This window comes from Nesoenas mayeri (assembly GCF_963082525.1).
Source record: "Nesoenas mayeri genome assembly, chromosome: 1".
NCBI classification, from domain to species: Eukaryota; Metazoa; Chordata; class Aves; order Columbiformes; family Columbidae; genus Nesoenas; species Nesoenas mayeri.
The window spans coordinates 33,484,834-33,506,200 of NC_137541.1; positions in this window are offsets into that span (position 1 = coordinate 33,484,834).

A 21,367-nucleotide genomic window follows, 5' to 3' on the forward strand; every position below is an offset into this window, starting at 1 on the left:
TTTACTAGTACTTGAGCTATGTTAGGTTACAGTGCTATTTTTACCGCATCATAGACTACGGTTATATGAAATTAACTTCATCAGATTAAATGAGCAAAGGAAGAAGAATCTGTGGTGCCAGACCACCTTTCATGAACTTTTGTATGTTTGTGCAGCTAATCTCTCCATTGGATTTTATGAGGAATGTTTGCATATTTATCCAGCTTGTTTTCCACTATAGTCATGGCCCCTCTTTTTTTCTTTACATTTCTAGAGCTCTGTTGAACCCTATATATAGTTCTGTGCTTGGAGAACATGAAGACAAACATACGCTATGGAGAATAACAATATACAGAACATATCATGTGACGAATTGTGTTACATTAGTACTCAAGTCCTTACTATCTGACAAAACTGCTTTTGTGAATAGCTGCATTTTTCATTCTTCATTCATTGAATGGGGAAAGAATGACCGAAAATGCTACTCAAGGGACTGGATTCCCTCCAGCAACTGAGGCCATTGTTTGCAAAACCTTACCAGGCATAGCTCAGGGTGGTACTCAACCAAATCGAGGCACTTGTAGGATTTATGCAAGGATGTGGAATTTTCCACTGTCCAAGACAGAGTCCCAGCCCTATGGAGGCATACTTTGGTAGGGGACCATAAAAATAACATCCTAATGGGTAGAGTAATATTCAACTAAAATTTAATGTAATTAACGGGGAAAAAATCTCTGCTAATTACAGGCTGTCCTGTCATTTTAAGCTATTATAATCACATTGCTTTCAGAAACACAGCTGAAGCTCAGTAAATGCAGTCTGCTATTAGTTCATATGTGGCAGCTTGAGTCAGCTCAAATACCTTCTGAAAAATACATAAAAGAATTATTTTACTGCCTCAAGGGGTGAAGGATGAGAGCCTGTCAGGACCCAAACTGCTTCTGTTACTGAAAAGAAAGGGACAGGAGTAAAACAGGGAGTTGAGAATGGGTGCAAGATGCAAAGAGTGAAGATTGCTGCAACCACTGCAACCACTGCTTCTGTTGGCTAGAGGCAGATCTGGACCATGGTGTTGTCTTCCTGACTTCCGGCCTTTGTCCCAGGTATCCCCAGCCCTCTTAGTTTTCCAGAACTCAGGCTTAGGTGGTAGAAGCTCCCCCCAGCAGCCTTTGATACCTACCTAGTTCAACTCTTTAGGCACTTACTAAACATAATAGAGGGTCCAGTTAATAAAAAAGCATCTATTCTGCAATATAAAACCTAGTCTCAATAAAATAAGACTTCAATACACAGGCTAAGCAGAAAAAATGCATCACAAGCAAATACCGTGGATTACTTATGAACAGTTTTCTTGCCGTTCAAACACTGTAATACACTAAAAATAGTGCATACCCAAAAACTTGTGAAAATGTCTGTTGCTTTTGTCTTGATCCTCCAGATGTGAATAAAAAGAAAACTGAAATAAAGACTTCCAAGACTAATAATAATATCAATAACAAGAATACAATATTTTGTAATTTTGCTCTTATGAAGAGAGCCATAGGGCAATTTGTGAATGCTAGCGGTGGGACTCTTTTTTTCAACACAAACAAGAAACCTACTGAAACTCTGTTCAGCAAAAGGTCTTGATTCAATGTATTTGGCAACAGTTGAAATAATGAAAATCAGCCCCTAAAACCAGCACTGCACAGAATCCCAGACAAGTGCTGGGACATGTGGGCACTGGGATTCCTGTGCAAGCTTGTAATTAAAATAAGAGTTGGGGATTAACTGTTGTGCCTGTGAACTGGCATCAGGCAGAGAAACCAAAAGGGATTTATTCATAGCTATGGCCCTGAGAGAGCCCAAGAAGCATTTGGATCTGCTGGTTATGGAAAAAGCAGACTGGGGGTTGTGGCAAGAGGTTTCAAGTGGGTTTTGACTCTCTCTGGTGCACAACAAAGCAAAGGAAACAGCTGATTCCATCATCATCATGTCTTGATATAAACCAAATGCAAGGGCTAAATATGTACAAACAAGTCAAGTGACTCACTTCTCTCCCAGCATACAGTTCTGTTTGGTTCTTGAATCACTCTGGGGTTGCATTTCAGCTTGGGTGAGCACATTGACCCTTTCCAATCTTTCATATCTTTTAGATAGGTTATGGAGCATTCTGCATTTCCCATGCTTATTCTATGACTTAGACACTTTCAGAGCTGGAAAACTGACTGTTAGCAATTACTCCCTTAGCTGAATTCATTTTAGCAATGGGGGAAATGACTGGGATCTCTTGAGAGACTTTTTTCTGCTTTTCCCCTCTCTTTAATAGCCATGGCTGTGAAACCTGCCATGCTTGTTCCTAGAGCTACCTCTGCTTCCAAAGGCATGTGGGGCAGCTGCCCCTCTGGCCCTGCCATGCCATGGTCCTGGTCAGAGGGACAGAGAAGACACCTTCCTGGATTTATTGTAAAAAATCCTTTGCAGGGATAAAAAGGCCAATTTAAATGACTCTCCAGTAGCTTTGATTGTAAGTGGTCACTGGTGTATGGTGAAAAGAACATGAAATGTTAAATAATGTCTTTTCCTTTGGTGCTTCCTCACGGTTTTAGTGCTCCCAGGGCTGTTAGATTTGAAATAGATATTTGTACATTCATAATGTTACCTAAAGGATGAAAATTTATTCTGATTGAGTGCTGTGCTGGCTGCTAAACCCCCATGAAGATCTTTGTGCTTTTATTAATGATGAGACCCCTACAAAATATATACAATGGAAAGAGCCTGACTGTGTTCCTCGAGCACTTCCACACATCTCAGTCTGGTGTTACATTCACTCTTCATGGGCGTTGTGATAGTCTTGTTCAAACTTACTTCCAGATGAATCCACTACAGTGTTTTCTCACACTCAACCCCAGCTGAGGCAGCTGTAAGTGCGTGGCTGTGGACAGTCAAAGGGAAAGCAGAGGCCCTGTGAAACATTTGCCCTAGAAATCTTTTTTGATTTCAACAAGATTTGTATTGTCCACCATTAAAACATCACAAATTAATCTGAAACATGAAAGCTGAAGTATTCTTTGTTCTTTGCCAGCACGTACCACATCAAGCCTCTGTTTATTTGCATACAGATAGCCCGTGTTTTTTCAATATGCATAATCAGAGATTTCCATGATAGGAAGTCTGATGTGTATCACACTGCTAGTTTGCCATCTAGTGGTATATCAAAAAACTAATTTTAAATTGTTTTTCATAATTTCAGTGGAAAGACACCTCAGAAATATTCAGAACACAAACAGGAGCTAATTTTTCTGCTGGTTGACATTAGCAATCTATTAGCAGAAGACAGTCTATTACTTTCTGCTCAGTGATCATTAATTAACATTTATTCCTAAACTTCGCACTTGATTTTCCAGGAGAAGAGATTCTCCACAGGAGAACTGCTGTTTAGATCCACTTGCTGCTCACAACCTTGGGCTTTATTGCTTCCAGTGTTACACTGGTCTTTTGTGAGGCTATGAGAACAAACCTATTTTTATACAAGTATCAGGGAATGTCAAAAAGTGGAACTGCAATGGCACTTCAGAGGACATTGTCTGTATGACAATTGGACTTCAGTGAGCAGGTATGTCACAAGAGGATCAGTGGAAACTCAAGAGCTCTCAACAGGTGTTTGTTCACTCTGTTCCACAAAACTTTCTGGTTCTCATGAACTCACAGATATTTCTGGGCAACACAGGTGAGCTGTCAGGGTCAAAGCAGCAACCCCATAACACACTGATCTATAGACTGCTGGAGGCAACACTGCAAAGTAAAAATCCCACTTTTCTGCAAAGCCCAAGAGTGCTGCTGAGGGACAGCTCATCACCTCTCCACTGAGCTGCTGTGGGATGGGAACCTCATTCCAGCCAGGGGCTCAAACTGCTTAATCTGAAGAAGGTTAAAATGTCCAGGAAGGAAGGCTGGGTTGGAACACAACCAGCTATCCACCACCTGCAGCCAAAGGAGTTGAAAAGTGGTGAAAAAGCATTTCAGGACATGAATGACTGTCCTGGTTTTGGCTAGAATAATTTTCTTCCTAGTAGCTGGTATGTTGCCGTGTTTTGGGTTTTCTATTAGAATAATGTTGATAACACACAGATGTTTTAATTGTAGCTAAGCCAGGTGCACAAGAAGCTGGGAGGGGGCACAGCCAGGACAGCTGACTCAGATTGGACAATGTGATATTTGATATCATATGATGTCATACTCAGTATATATTTTTGGGGAGAAAGGAGGAAAGGGGGGAGATGTTCAGAGTGATGGTGTTTGTTTTCCCAAGTAAGTGTTACACATGATGAAGCCCTGTTGTCCTGGAGATTGCTGAACATGTGCCTGCCCATGGGAATTAGTGAATGAATCCCTTGTTTTGCTTTGCTTGTGGCTTTTTCTTTAACTACTAAACTGTCTTTATCTCAACCCATGAGTTTTCTCCCTTTTACCCTTCTTCCTTCACCCCACTGGAGGAGTGAGTGAGTGGCTGTGTGGGAATTAGTTGCCAACTGTGGTTAAACCACAGCACCCCTTGTACATAATGTCTGGGGTTTCACTGTAGCATAAGAGTATAGCTAAGAGTATTTTATCCTTCTGTAATAACTCCCATGCCTTTTATTTGTCTAAATATGATAGGATCATGGACTATTGGTACAGATAGTAATCACTTGGGTACTATTTATTGCTTGTTGGGAAGATAAAAACTGCTGTTACAAGGAACCCCAAGTCCCAGCGCAGCCAGCCAGTCACTGTCTGAAGCCTTTGTCATCAGTTAAAGTCCCTGGAGGTTCAATAGCTATGCTGGCAGCATGTTCAGCCAAACAGACTACTAAGGACTTCAAGCAATTTTGATCAGCCAGTCATTTCTGATTTAAATAAAGAAGGAAAATATGACAAGGAAGAATAAAATAATCTTGCTTTGGGAAAATTTGGCTTTGAGAAAAGTTTCAGATGTGAAACTTTACAGGGAAAGAAAAACTGGTTAGAAATACTTGTTTTATCTCTTCATACTCAAAAGGTCAAACAACCATTTCTATCACCTGCAGAACTTAATTTTCTCTGACTATAGTGGTGGCTGAAACAGGGGACTGGCTCCACAACTAGTAGAACTGAGACTGTGATTGGAAAGGGATGCTAAACACCTGTGATGTGTTGTATGAAGATACTTCTTTCATGCCAAGCACTTGCTAAGGAGCAAGATGGGAGACACAAAAGCTGGAAGAGACATTTTGGGAAAGAAATGCTGTAACATGGTGGGGAAAATTTCAGGTCTGTGGCAAACTCTGTTCATATAAGCAATTAATTTATTCTGCAGGTTTTTATGCAAAACATTGCCTCACTAGTTTTACTCTGCTTTTAAAATGAGCCATTTAATAGTAGTGAGAAAGGCTGAAACAGCAGATTGAAGTGTCAGCTGCAGAAAATGGACAATTTTGGAGGAGCCTGAACCATCCTGAAGGACAAGAATATTTCAGAAATGCTGTTGGCGGTTTAAATTAGTTCGGTAATAATATAGGGAAAGTAGATACAGCTTTATCTGACATGTATTGTAATAAGTACACTTATCTCTAGAGGTGACAGCAGTGGCTTGCAGGTCTTGTATTAACAAAAAAGTACCTGTAGTATGCTTCTCTTGGTACTTTTCAATCCAAATAGTTTCCTGGGTACTGGGAAATTCCTGCAGGGAAAGAAGTCAGGATAAGTACACTGTAAAAAATATTTTATAGAGGTTTAAAAAAAAAAAAGAAAAAAAAAAAAGGTTTCAGCATAAGCATGATTTCTTCCTGGAAGGAATAGATGGAACGTTGTTATGGATGGAAAATAAAGTCTTTGCTTGTAGCACTCATGTAGTACCATCAGAAATATCTTAATTTAGAAAAGACAGGGCTAATAAGACAGTAAGGTATGGTTACATCTAAGGGAGATCCCTTTGGCAAGATCCTGACAAAGCACAGCTAGAAAAACTGGTAACAGGAAGAAGTGGTAGCAAATGCAGTTGTTCCATGTGGCATAAATATCTCTCCCAACAAATGATAAACAATATATTGTCCTCCTTATATAGTAAATATGTAGAAACGTATATGCAGTAATATTCGAGGAAGTCATCAAGCTCTTTATTTAAATGAGAATAGGTCAACAGTGTTTTCCTTTTGGTTTCCTTTGGAGATATACAGACTTGTATTTTTCAGCCTTGGATCGGGGATGTGTACATCTGTTGTCCCAGCTCTGCTCTGAAAGCTCCATGTGGCAAGGTATTAATCTGAGTTTAGATATAACAGCAGACAGATTTATAAAATAGGACTAGATCCCACCTTATCAAACTCAGAAGTTACGTGAATAATCCCTCTTCATGAACTGACTTGACTCTGCTGTCTTTGATTTGTTTTAATTTACAGCCAGTGGAGAAGACAACTTAGGAGTTTTCTTAGAAATTCAAATAATCATGTTTAATTTTTACATTCTATTGTTAATAACGGCCCACTATACTCTTTACAAAATGGTTCTGAGATTTGTCAGTCATAAGACACATATAAAAATGAGAATAAAAAGAAAATCTTTCCATTGAGCAATATAATTTATTTTTGTATAGTTTTAGATTACTGTTTAGGTTGAAGTTTATTACATTTTAAAGATGTTTCCAGTATATGACTAAGCTGACCTGTCAATATTAGCAGTTCAAAATCAGTCATATAGAAAAAGCTACAAACTAAGTATATTCATTATTTTCAAGCACTTATAAAAAATAATAATGCCAATAATGGCAATATATTAAATAACCAAGGACATTTGTTTTAATTCAAATGTATTTGTAAAACAGAAAGAGTTTTCAGTGTTTAAAGCCAACATAAATCTATTAGCTTTTATTTGCTATGTTGTTTAATTATTTTTAAGATGCTTCCTTTATTATTGCTCCTTTCCACTGTGTTCCTCCATTTTGCCACCAGCATTCTTCATTTACTTCTGAAAAATCTGCTGAGTTGCATGGTAATTGTTGGATCACATATCTCTTACAGTGTTTGGTTCATGAATGAACCTTTATCTAGCCCTGGATAATTAAGATGTCTCAGACAGCTGCCCATGCCACTGAAACTGCAAAAAATGGAATAAAAGGCACTTTATACTTCCAAGGTGTCTGCATTCAGTCTGGTGGGTGAGAGCTCAGTGTTCTCAGAAGTGTGATAACAGCTATGGTTCGATGAAGACAAAACAGTAAAACAGGACTGCTGTACCCATCACCTTTAGGTAACAGACACACAACCACAGCTGGATCCAGGGATCACCTTCATGGTACTAAATACTTGTTGGCTTATTTGGTAATTGAGTGGACCTGCATGGGCTGGGCTCTCCTCCATTAACAACAGGGAGAAAACAAGGTTCCCATTAACTCCAACAGCAACCAAACCTACCACCATCTTCAGCTTATCAGGGTGCAGAGGCAAAAGTTTACATGGGGAAGGTAGGAAATTGCATAACCTTTGAAGTCTGTATGGTACAAAGCCTAAAGACTAGAAATGCATGTGAAGTGAAGTTTTGCTAACCAAAAGACTGTAAGAGAGAAGAATTGTCTTTAGAATATCACTTAGTCATCATTAACTGTCTTAGTTAAAAATGGTCAGGGAGCTGTCAAATTCAATATGTCTATCCTGAATTATGTCTGTCATCGTCTTACATTCTTTCTCACCTTGCAGCAGAAGTGGTGCATCAGTCCTGGAGGATCTTCCAGAGCTGCTTGTGTTACTGTGAGCTGTCTAAATACAAGTCAAATACTGTAAGTTTTGACAGAGTGCATCCCCTACCAATTGCTTATGTTTTGACAAGAAATCTCTGGAATCACTACAAAAATATTGACTACATCTCTGTCACTCTTACAGAAGGAGAAAAGAAGGAGGACAGAAAGTAAAAGAAGTCATATGGGCTAAGACATCCTTGAGCTGTGTCTTCTAACCTTGTAGTGGCTCAGAGCTAAGTAGTGTTATTGGCAGGATAAAAAAAGATGTAATCACACAGATAATCAGAGTCACCTGGCAGAAGGGAGAGATGATGGAATAAAACAGAAACTATGTCAGTTCTTTTATTTGAGAGGAGCTTTAGAAAGCCTCCACTAATTTTGTCAGATTTTCCCATTTTATTCACTTGCTTTAGGTAGTTTGAAAATCTGATTTGTTCTTCCCAAAAAGACAGGTAGAAAAACAACTTGAGCTACTTATTCTTAATGCTTCCATGAGACCCTTTTACCCCTGAGAGACAAGCACCAAAACTTACACAGTTTTATTTGTCTTGGTTCAAAGATGATTTTAGATTGATTTAAGCCAACACCAATCTGTGCTCTTCATTCTGCTATACCTTGATTTCTTTCAGAGCTCATTATAAAATCTTTAGAGAGTTCAAACACCCCTACAGCACTCTGCACTGAAGCTCAGATTGAAATTGCAACTGCTGAGTCACAGAAATTAGAGGGAGCGGTGAACTATCATGCCATTTATTTCTTAACCTCACAACAAATTACTCCCCAGAGATGCTGTTCCCACTTCTTCCAATGAGGAATTATTTTATAATCAACAAAGAGTTCATTATCAGGAAGTTTTTCCTGACATTCAGCCAAATAATTATTTATGATAGTTTTTTTTTCCATCTTGGTGTAATCATATCAGTCTGAGTGCCCTAAAATCACCCTGTAGTGCTAATAGGAAATCTCTGAGTCAGGGAAAAATGGTTTTGAAAGGAAAAAATAGATTAGACTGCTTTATTAATTACAAGGAGTGAACTGGTGATTAAGATCCTTGTTTCGCCAAAGCTTAAGTGCCTGTGAGAAAACAACAGAACTATTTATGTGTTTCAGCTGTTTTCCCCCCCCCCTCTCTTATTTTAAAAAACAAAACCAAACCAAAGACGAACACACCGAACACACCAAACACTTTGCTTCTGAAAGCATCTGATTACTGACACAAAAAATGCCACCTACTTTGTTGTATTTAGACTTTAATTTGGGAGTTGCACAGCTTAGTATTTTCCCAAAATATTAGTTGTAATACAGCATAGTCTCCATCTGTTCTGAAATAAGCAACATGGATACTAATACCCTCCCATCTGTACATATATTTTTAGTCACACATTCAAATTTATAATCTCTTTTCTCCAGTCTAAATTCCTGGCACAACACATAGAACTTGTTGTTTGTTCAAAAATTTTAAATTATGCTTGTCTGTGCATGTATTTGTATTCTGAGTTATTAACTCTGGGGAACAGATTTAAAATTCTTGTGTCTGCAATAAGATATTTCCTATTTCTCTTAAATCTTCAAAAGTCTCTATGGTTGAATTGTGAGTCGTATACTTCCTCGAGGGCTGTCACGAAAACACCATAAGATGGAGAAATGAGAAGAGAAACCTGAGCTGAAACACCACTGGGCAAGGTTAAATACTTTTTTTTAACATGGAACAAGTTATTTTCCTTTCGCCTTACCATGCTCATGACTTATTTACAAGAGTTTGCAGAAAAAGTCTAAATCTCAGAGTGACTGACAGACAACCAAATCAAGAATAAGCACCCCAGGTGAGGTTCTCAGTTGTGGTTTTGTGGAATTGGTGCAGAATAAGGGAACAGTAAACCAAATTAATTAACTATATGTAGAGTGAAAGAAAACAAATATTTTCACTGAGTAAAGAAAACGTAACCATAGGAGAAATACAGCTTGCGTTCAGAGTTGTTGTGTTTGCATTGTGCTGTGTTAAATTTGGTGAAATTTTTTCCATGCTGAGAACAACCACCTCTTTAAGAAACAGTGGGAAACAGATATTCCAAAGACAGGGATATTCACATAGCAGTTGGAAGCCCTGGTCAGATTTCTACTCCAGGACTGCTTTAAGGAAAACGGAAGGTCCTGGTCCCCTGTATTCCAAATTTGCAGTGTAAATCCAGTGTATCAGCTGTATTGTGCATTTCCACGTGCACACATTGGAAGTGATACAGACCTGTTTCTCAGGGGATGTGCTTGGGCTTCGCAGTTACTCAGTGCAGGTGTGCTTGCTGGATTTACCTGATGACACAGAAAGGAAAGGTGGATGCATGGACAAAGAAGTGATGCAGAGGTCCCCAGTCTGGATGACTGTGCAAGTGCGATGCCTCCTGCAGAGCACACTGATGTTCAACGTGGCTGCAGTTACTGCCTCTGTTCAGTGTAGTGGACACATGTGAATAATGAGCCCAGGTTCTGAGGACCTGATCTGTAAAACAGCCTTTCAACACTGTGAAAAAGGTATTTTGGTGATTTTAGATGAGTCACTCAGTCTTTGTGCTGCAGCTTCCCATCCCCTTACTTTAGAGAAGCAATGTGAAGACACAGACTAAGGATTACCTTTCAATTGTGTGAGTACCTCAGTCCCTGAAGGTGCAGGGATCATCATTCCCTGTTAGAAGATGTCAGCATGGCCATCTCCACCAGAATTCTGGCCCTGGTGTTGGTTCATGCCATATCCTTTGTAGGAGGGGACATGACACTGGGTAATGAAGAAAAACTTCCCATTAATGTAGCTGTTCTTACCACACAAATTAGCTGTTGCTTTATGTCCTGAGACATAAGATCTATCCCTTTATTAACAAGTTTTCACAAGCATCTTGGAAGGTTCTCATTACCAGAACCACTAGCTAACCCTTTCCCCACCTCAATCTGCTAAGGCAGCTATAGCCCTTTGACAAAGTATACTAGTACTAAATGCATAAATAATTAAAAATATTTCTCTTTGTTCATTGTAAATTGTAGCAGTTTACTGGAGTTCCCCAAGTATTTATATTATAAATAAGGGCAAACAGGGAAGTCTGGTTCACTTTTTGTCTGACTCTTGCTTATTTTTAATGACTCTGTTCAATTCTTTCTAAAGAAATCTCTGATAGTTGCTTCATTTTACCCCCCACAGAGCTCTTTTTCATCTTTGATTCCTCTTATAGTCTCTCTCCACACTTCATGTATCATCAGTAACTCCTTACTGTGGTGAGGCTGACAGATATTCACCCAGTGTTACAGACACGTTAGACCCATGCACAGTGGCATATGAATATATCTTTCAGTTATTTTCCATTTTATTCCCTTAATATTCTTGGTTTTCTCTTGCAACTGCATTTTGGCTAAGGTTTCCAGCAGACCCTTGCAGATGTTCTGAAGCTTGGAAACTACCAGGAAACTATGTCTGAAGAAGCTGTGTAGTAAGCTTAGAAGAATACAAATCATTTTACTTCTAGAAACAAAGGAATCTTTAAAAACACTAGACCATTGACCAGATATGTTCTCTCTGATGATGAATATTACTAGATATTTTGGACAAGGGCTCCTGAAGCAAAGGGAAAAGAAACAGAAAATCAAAGGGACAATTTCCATTACTTCAGTGGGCTCTGAACCAGAAATTCAAACACAGAGTGGACATTATTAAACAAATACCATTAATCTAGTAATAATTCTTCCACTTACTAAGTATCCCCTTTATTTTGATTTAGCACTTGAATAATTTTAGTTTTAAATACCATGATAAGCTTTGAGAACTGTAAAATAAAACCACAGCTTTTGTAGGTCTCCAATTAGAGTAATTACCACAACACCTTTTTGTGAAACTAAAGAAATGAGTGTCTTAGAAAAAATATGAAACAATACAGAATAAGACTGTAGCAGGTGGAGTAATTTTACTTGCAGCATACTCCGGATAAAGTACTTGAAACACTGACAATAAAAACATATTGCTACATTTACTGACCAGGAACGTTGTGATTTAATGTATGACTTCAAAAGAAAATGTCACAGGCAAGTTGAAATGTCAATTAGTGCAACATTTCCCAATATCCCACAGATTCATTTCTTACTCTATAAGTGTTAGAAAAATGGAAAATGTTGCACATTTAATCCACTCTCTGATAATTTGATCATTTTGGGCTCTTCATGGTACATTTTATTCCATCTTGGTCATTTAGAAACAATGTTCTACCAGAGTAAAAGGGAAAATGGACTTACGGGTGAACAATTAATTTGGTATGACAGCATGTGGGAGGAAAAGTGCATTCAGATTGCAGGTCAAATATAAGATGTGTAAGGTTACATCTTCTGCTTTGTTCAGGTTTTGCTCAGGCGAGGAGTGGAGTGTGGTGGGAGGGGGAGAACAGATGCTACTATTGGTGCTGAGGGTGCTGGGGAACTGCAGGCCTGAGACCTTCACCAAATATTTCAGGCATTTTCAGTGATCTGGCCACTGCCCTTTTTTCTCAGCCATGTCTCATTCACGAAAGGAGACTGTGGCACTTGGAGATTCCTTCCCCAAGTGTCTGGAAGCGATAGGCTGTGTTGGTTTAACTGTGGTCTGAGGCGATGCTCAAGAGAGACTTGGGGATTTCTCTCTGTACTCTATAATAGCAGTGGGCCTGTCTATACAGGAAATTATTCAGAAAAAGCTATTCTAGTGGTGCAAATTCAAGCAGCAAAAATCTGCTTTAGCTTTCAAGTCTGGACGAGCTCTTATATTTATTGTTTATGTAAAGGCAATATTTGGTGTGAAATCAGCAAAGAGAAGTAAAGAAAAAAATAAAAACCAACCAAACAAAAAGGAAACTAGTCTTTGAACAGAAGATATATTTAAAGAAACAGTTGTTTTATTCCAGTGAGAGACCTGAGCTGCTAATTCGTATTTCAGGTGTGAGGACCAGCACAAACCTTTCCCATTTGCAGCAACCATAACAGGGAATTTGGGATCTCCTCAAGTACCTGCCCCTCAGGTCCTGACACGCTTGCTGAAAGCAGCCCAGGTACAGCCCATAAACTAAGCTGCAGCACGAATATAACCCCTCTTTTATTTCTCAGCCTGTGCGTGCTCTACAATCTCTTCAGAAACTGGACAGTAATATGGTATGAATTTTTCCTTGATTAAAAAAAGGACCTGAGATTATTTGCACTAGATTCTTATAAGCAAGACAGTAGCAGTAAATTGCTCTGCTGCCAATTGTGATTTTATTGCAAGTCCTGCCTAGAAGCTGCTTTTCACTGGGGCTCTAATAGGTCTGTGGAAATCTCAGATTTTACATAAAAATAGGTTTCTAGCTGGGATCTAAAGATGTTTTTATATAGAAAATGCTATACAGAAAGTTGAAGACCAGAAGTTAGGCAAAAAAAAAAAACATTCTGCCTTTCCTAAACTGTCAAGATTTTACCAAAAATCCTGTGATTATGCAGTAGAAGACATTTACCCTGAATTTAAAACATTCTGGTTTAGCAACACTGAAATTACCTCTATGACAACTACCTCAGGCTCACTTAGTATTTTTAAGTCTTCTTTTTACTGTTTTACAACAGTTCCAGGTATTTAAAGATATGTCAGAAATCTCTAATCTGACTTCCAATAATTTTGCATGAGCAGTCAGCTATTGAAATTTCTCGCAAAACAGCATGGCATTTTTAAGAGAAAACACTGGAGAAACCTCTTATTTTACTGCTGAATAAGGTTTTGGGGTTTAGCTGCAGCCTCTTCTGCAAAGCCTGAGACAGTCTTCAGGCTGTGTGACATTTGAGGGCACACAGTGCTGGCCTGCTGCAGGTTCCCTCCAGGGCTGAGGTGACAGCGTGCTGCTTCCCTGGCTGTAGCGCAGCCTTATGGCTCCATTCACATGCTGGGACATTTTCATGCGCAGCAGTAAGAGGTTCAAAGTGCCCACAGACCTGCTTCCCAGGTATTGGATTTATAGAATAAGACAGGAGCAAGAAAAGTTGTGCTGTAAATGAGGACCCTGCAAGAAAGTCACTGCATTTAAGCAGAGTAAGGTGGAAGAATATTTTGTGTCCCACTCTTGGTTCACAAGCTTTGACAATTTACAGACTTAACATATATGTTACAGCCTGAGAATGCCTTTCCCCTTCATGAGAGGAGTTCAGGATTTATGTTGGGACCGCAACCAGCCTTTAGCTCTAGAAAAATCATGACAATGTGCAACGTCCAGTTCAGTACTACTTCAAAGAAGAAAAGCTGAGTGAAAGAGCAAAGCAGGGACACAGGCTAATGCAGGCTTTCGATGCTACTTGAAGTGATGGAGGAACTCAGTTTATGCTTTATGTTTTGGTTCAAAAGTGGTAGGAAATGCTGCTGTCTTTTTGAAAGATTTGTTGTTCATAATTTCCCCTCTCCCAAGCCACTAGAGGGCCCCGAAGTCCACCTAAACTTGTTGGCTTGGCAAGCTGGCATTTTTGAAAAGACTGTAAACAAAATTGAATGTGCTTTCCAGAATTCTTGCACTTCTGGGGTTTGCTTTTATCAATGGAATGTGTAGGGTGAATGTAATCACAATAAAATAAGGCTGTGGGGAAGAAGACACCTTAAAGGGTGGAGTCACCAAGTGATTTCCACCCCCTAGGGTAGGCATGGCTTTTTGGAGTTTGGTGGGGCTGGTATCTTCTCAGAAGCACCTGGGTTTCACCTGTGTCCTTCCTGTTTTACTAGTCAGACATATAAGTGGTATATTCCCTGTGTGTACACAGGAGTCTTGTGATTTCCTTCCACTCTCTATTTGCCTCACATTAAGCCTTACCTCAAGCTTGACCTCCATAGCTTATCTTTTGGTTGAGGAGGAGTGAAGTAGCCTAATTCCCCTTGCTGTTGAGTGTGAGGTAGGGGCAGGGTGAATATTTTAAGAAACAGGAAAAGGCTTCTTTAAAGCTGTGTTTCTTTCTCCTTGAACGGTAGAATGCAGAGGGTGGGCACCCTGTTCTGCTCTGTATTTGTGGAAAGAAAAAGTGGATGTGTGTGAACAGAGGACTTGTGTGCCTTTGGTCATCCTACCAGAAGAGCACTTCCTTCTGCTCTGTCTCCTTGCAGTCCAGAATAACACCCAAATCTTCAAACTGTTCAAAAAACACACAGTTTAAAAATAACTCCAGAAAGTTTTCCTTTTTTTTTTTTTTTCCTCTCTCCACATTTGCTTTTCCACAACCCCTTTATTAAATAGTCCTGCCATCCTGCATGCCGTAGTCTCTGTCTGAGACATTTAGATAGAGAAATGCAAAAAGATGTTAAATTTTTGGCAGGACTGAAACTGAAAGCTGGATCATATAAAGAGAGAGTATTTCGTTGTGACCAAGCATTTACTCACTCATAGCCTGGAAGAGTCTGAAGTGTAGGACACTGAAACACAAAAATGTCACCATGAGTTTTATGGCTTTTGCTGAAACCTATATAATTTGATGGATGATAGCTAGAGCAGCTGATTCCACGATCCAAAGAGGGCCAATTGGGTTCCAATAATAAAGTGCTAAAATTGCCAGAAATCTTCCTAAAATACTTTGCCTGTGACATATAAGGAAATATACTGCACTATAGATGGGCGCTACTAGCATTTGCTTGAAACCACCTGCATGATACCAGTGACCTTTTCATCCCACAGTAATGAGTAGCTATTCCAAGTGACCGCTGTTATCCACTTAACACACTGGCCTTACACAGCCCTGTCTTTTGGAGGGCTATCACTGGATCCAAATGGGGCATAAGGTATGTATTTTCCCTCGGGGTTAATTTTGCCTTTCCAGAAATGAATTACATGTTTTCATAAGAAATAATGTTTCAGACAAAAATATCGCTTCCAGGCTAGTGATTGTGATTAGTGATGCTGGATGAATGAGTGCTAAAGAATGAACAACCCTTTGTGTTCTTTTTAAGCAAAAGATTTTTTTGTTAGCAGTGATATGGAAAATAGTAATGTATATGTGAGTAGCCACCATGTTTACTGTATACAAAGACTTGTTAACTCTCCATCGAGATAGAATGGATGGGATTAATCTTGGATAAATTTTTAGCATCTGACTTAATCACCTGGACTACTTCTATGGTAAGTAAAGGCAAAAAAAGGCACTTCTAAGAAATTATTTACTTCATCTTAATGTAGATGACTAAAATACATTATGTAGCTCATACCTGAGAAGTATACATTCCCCTCTGTTAATTACAAAGGAAGTCCAGATGATTACATGGGTGGTTATTCTGGCAAGATGAATTCCACCTGCCCTGTGGTTGGTCATGCAAATCTCACATTTGTTTGTGCTAAATTCCCAGGTACAGTCTCTGTGCTGTGTATTTGGTAGCTGCAGCACTTGAGAGAGAAAAGCATCCACAGCGGGCAGCTGCCAATGCAATGGGGGTTGAGAGAAACTGCAGCTCCCAGGAATAATCAGGTAAAGTTCAGCTATCCCAAAGGAGCTTTGGAGATGCAGGAGCACATTACCATTCTGCAACCATGGGTTCTCTAGAGGAACTGTGTGGCCAGATGTAGCCAAGCTGCTGCCTGAGGAAAGCCTGTCTAGAGGGCTTTGGGTCAAGGGAAACACACTTCTATGTCCTGAGCACCTTCATGGGTTGCCTCTTGGGGCCATTCTGAATCTCATCTGGCAGCTCCCCTCCAGGAGTGATAAGTGTGCTCTGCCAGCTGCCTGAGTTGGGACTCAGAGCATGCGAGGAGGGTGATGCAGGAGGAGAGTGGAAAGATGGAGAAAGAGGGTTCTGGTAAATAATTTACAATACACAATCACTCTTCAGGGAGTGGCTTAATCCACTGTCTGCATTCTTGGTTAGCCTCCTACTGCAGATATTTTATTTGTTTTACGGGTGAATGTTCTTTTCTCAAAATAACAAAGCTTTCCTGTTAAGGAGTGGTTCGAATTAACAGCAATTCAGAATATCCTTTCTTCCTTTTTTTTTTTTTTTTTTTTTTGAGTGGGCATAAATGGACTTATAAAATGCTTTACAGTATTTTAATTCCTTCTGGACTTTTTTTCAAAAGCATATCTTTGGTCTCAAGTGATATTTATACCAAATATGTGACTTAGTTCCAAGTAAATTTCTTCTTAAAACCCTTGTGTTTTGGGGCATAGCCAGATAGGATAAGATAATATCTATTATTTTTATAGCTTATATGTTGTGCTGACAGCATGAAAAATGTTTTATCCTTTTGAGAAAATTAAACATTCCTGTCTAATTTAAAAACCGGATTGTTTATAGGACTTGCTTTCTGTATGCTTTTGGGATCCTCTTCCTGTTCTTTAGGAACAGTTTTGTATTTTTTTGCAACCAGCACTCACCATTTAGGAACTCATTTTGTCATTTCAATTGTAAGCAGTTTACAAACTCCTAAAAAATCATTGTGGACACCTACTGTGGTAATGGGATGGGGAAGAGGAAGCTGTTCTTGCACTAAGGTATTATGTACAGTATAAAATATCCCCAGGCAAGATACTGCAATTTAGTGGCCAATTGTGTGGTTCATTCAATATTGGATGAGGAGCAAGATTGCATTTCAAGTAATGGGTGTCTGCTAAGTTTTTTTTGTTGTTGTTGTGTTTTTTGTTTGTTAGTTTTTTTTTTTGTTGTTGTTGTTATTTATTTTTTTTTAATAATTCCCCTCAGAATTTTAGAAAAACATAGGTAGGTCGTTTAAGTAAATTTTTTTTTTTTTTTTTTAAAAAGAGTATTTTCAGAAAAGTAAAAGTTTTCTGAAACAGCAGCGAAGTTTATCTCATTCACCTTCAGGCTAATGAATGATAACATATTCAGCTGGAGAAAGGTATCTTTAGAAACATGATATCATCACAGCTAAATCTTGTTGATTGATGCCATGCAGTAAGCAGAATACTAGTGGCAGTCTCATACAAATTAGTCTCTCCTTGAACGTCAGGTCCATTTTATATTTCTTTTGATGATTTGTCTCATTACCACTATCTCCAGCACTGGTGAGACATACCTGGAGTAGTGGGACCAGTGCTAGACTCTCAAGTAAAAGAGAGACAGGGACATCCTGGAGCCAAGTTCAGCAAAGGAGCATGAAGGAATGGGAACATCTGACATAGGAGAAACTGAGAGAGCTGAGACTGTTAAACTTCAAGATAAGATGGTTCCAGGGGATCTTATCAGTGTGTATAAAGATGTGATGGGTGAGACTAAAGAAGAAAGAGCCAGAATAATCTCAGAGGTGCCCAGTGACAGGACCAGAGGCAATGGGCACAAACTAAAACACAGGAGGTTCCCTCTGAACACAAGAAAAGACCCTTCTACAGGGAGGGTGGTCAAACTGTGGCACAGGTTGCCCAGGTTGGTTGTGGAGTCTTTATCCTTGGAGATATTCAAAAGCCATCTGAACACAGTCCTGGGCAGCCTGTTCTAGGTGACCTTGCTTGAGCAGGAGGGTTGCAGTATATCATCTCCACTCTCTGCCCTTCTGTGCGTCTCCCACTGTTTCTGCAATTTTACAAGAGCCAGGACAGGCTCTGGCTGAGCAGCCTTGGTGCTGCTGTAGTTTATGTGCAAATATGAGGGTTTGAAACAGGTTTTATATCTACTTACAGGCTGAGAAACAGATGTCTTCATTTCCACAGTTAAACAGAGTCAAAGACCAGAACAGACAGAATAGACATCTAGTCTGGTCCCCTGTACATTAAAAGCCATAATGCCTAGTCCAAATGAATTAATAGTAAAATAGCATCTTCAGAGGTTGTGTAGTCTGTCTCTTTGTCCCTACATGGAGTTAACTGTACCTAAATCACTCCTGACAAAGTTTCCAGTGGTTAATGATCCTTACTATTAGGAAGAGTTTCTTGATATCTATGTGATACCTCAGCGACAGTTGTCCCTAGAATCCCATTAATGTGTCTTCTCGCCACAGTGGTCACTGGGCAGAGTTTATTCACTTTCCCTCTCAAGTGTCTTGCACACTTCGCAAGATTGCTCTCATTCTTATCTTCTTCAGGCTGAACAAATCCTCCAATTTCTTCAACCTTTTCTCACTAAAGACACAGAAAAAAATAATGGGACTTTGCATCCAAAGAGTGCAACGTGCCTTTAGGTTATCTGCCTAGTCTAAGTCCTAACAAAAAACCTACCCAATGCTCCCAAACTGACCCTTAAAAACAGCCCCTCGTGTTATGTGTGACATGATCTGAAGTAAATGAGTTGGCAAACCCACTTGGAGGCTTTTGCAATGCTACATCAAGGTTAAAGCAGTGGTTAGGTCAAAATGTACATGCTCAAGTGAAACAGCATTCCCCACAAAGGAAGATCAGTGGTGGGTGTCCAGCCCATGGTGAACCTGGGCTGTCCAACTCATCAAGTGGTACCTGAGCCTTAGGATGCCAATTCACTGCAGGTTCTCAACTGAGATGCTTTGACACCTTCATGTGTGAAGGATCCTGTCTTCCTCCCTTACCCTGGGAGCATGGGGAGAGTTGCCTCCTGCTCAGCACTCACCCATGTTCCCAGAGCTTGGAGGGCAACAAAGATGATGGAGTGGAGCATCTCCCTTATGAGGAAAGGCTGAAGGAGCTGGGTCTCCTTAGCTTGGAGAAGAGGAGACTGGGGGGTGATCTCATTAATGTTTATAGATATATAAAGGATGAATGTCACGAGAATGGAGCCAGGCTCTTCTCGGTGACAACCAATGATAGGACAAGGGATAATGGGTTCAGACTAGTTAAATTTGAGACGTTTCTTCTCAGTAAGGGTGACAAAACACTGGAACAGGCTACCCAGGGAGGTTGTGGAGTCTCCTACTCCGGAAACATTCAAAACCCTCCTGGATGCCTTCCTATGTAACCTCATTTAGGTGTTCCTGCTCCGACAGGGGGATTTGACTAGATGATCTTTCGAGGTCCCTTCCAATCCCTAATATTCTGTGATTCTGTGATTCCTTTCCTGGGACAGCATTGGCCCCTGTGGCACAGAGGTAATGCACTGGCCCAGAGGATGTGTTGAGGTGAACCATGGCTACAAAGCACTGTAAAGCCCCAAAGTCATCAAAGTCACCTTCTTCCCAGCTTTGACAGGAGACGAAACTGTGCTAGCGAGGCCCTTGAGGCATTTTTTTTTGCCTGAAGCAAGCAAGAGAAAGCAAATGGACAAATACAAGAACAAAAGAGGGGAGAACAGGGGAAAAATTATCTGAGGAGGATCTTCCCGACCCTATGCCTCCTCCTCCCAGCCTGGTTAGACAGTAAAGGCCTTGAAAGATGAATTTTATTTCTGTGTTTGTTCCAATACAAAGCTGAAGGAGTTATGGATGCACTAAATTCAACACAAGCAATTCTACTCTCCCCCAGGGACAGTAATATTTACACACAGACAACTTAAAAGAATAAGAAGAGATAAGTCTTGTATGCCGAGTTAATGAAATCTGTAGCTTCTCAAAGGATAATAGGGTTATAGACAATAAACCAAGAAAACTGGCAAGAATTTGCAATCACAAAAAAGTTGGTGCTATAGGGAGTAACAAGGAACAAGAGTCTGCTCTTATTAAACTCTTAGCAAGGTTTTTTTCTTAGTATTTTCAGTTTGAAAATACCTTGAGAAATAAGCTAAAGTATGTTCCGACATCAGAATTCTACAAAATGAATAGAAATTCACAATACTTTTCAGTGTCACTGAATCTGTATTTTTATTCAAGTGATCTCATTGAATAAAAACAGACAAAAGAGGAATCAGGCCCGAAGTACTGAAGTGGATAAAATAATTTAAATGCAAAGTGTAGTCTGTTAAAGGTAGAGCGCACCTTTATATGTATGGAAATATACTGATGCTTTCAATCTCGCATATTACTGAAGTATGCACCATTTTATTCAAAATGCTGTAGTTCAATTATTTTGTTAAACTCCACTGATTTTAATAGGATATCACTGTTGTAACCAGGTGCAGAATTAGAAAAAAAGAATTGTTGTAATGCATCCATTTGCTTTTATAGATCTTTTTCAAATGTCCTTGATTATACTTTACTGTGATCTTTGAAATCATCTTCCAACCCTGCCCTGTAGAGCCTACAGGGTTATTCCCAGGTTCCTTTGAAAATGCTGTTTCTGGGCATTTCTTGAAATGGGTTCCTATGGCAGTTTGGAAAGCTTTAATTTCTTGGGACAGCACAGAGCTAGGCTGCTCCTATAGATGTTTGTGGCTGCAACAGCCGGACAGGGTTCATGGCAGAAAGTCTAAGTTTAAGTAGAACTTCTTAGTGTCTGCTCTGATCCCTTGTTGCAAGACCTGACAGTATATATGTGAGATCACCTGGGAAAGAAAAAACGCATAAGCTTGATGGTCCAACAGAGTGAAAATTATTTGAGAAAGATAAAGGGTTTGATCTATATGTAAGATGTATGTGGTTTAAAGTTCTCTCTGGCAGAATGTCAGTTGTAATATATTTATAACTTGAGAAAAAGAACACAATACAATTTTTCAGTAGTTTGAAGAATGAGACTTTGGGGAAAAATGTTGTTCTTAGTATAAAGAAAAACAAAAATCTTCTGTTGCAGACCATGGGCGTTTCAAAACACAGTCACCTCACTTGAAGGAACTGATGGTATCAGTGCTCTAGCATAAAAACATATTTGGGGCCAGCATCA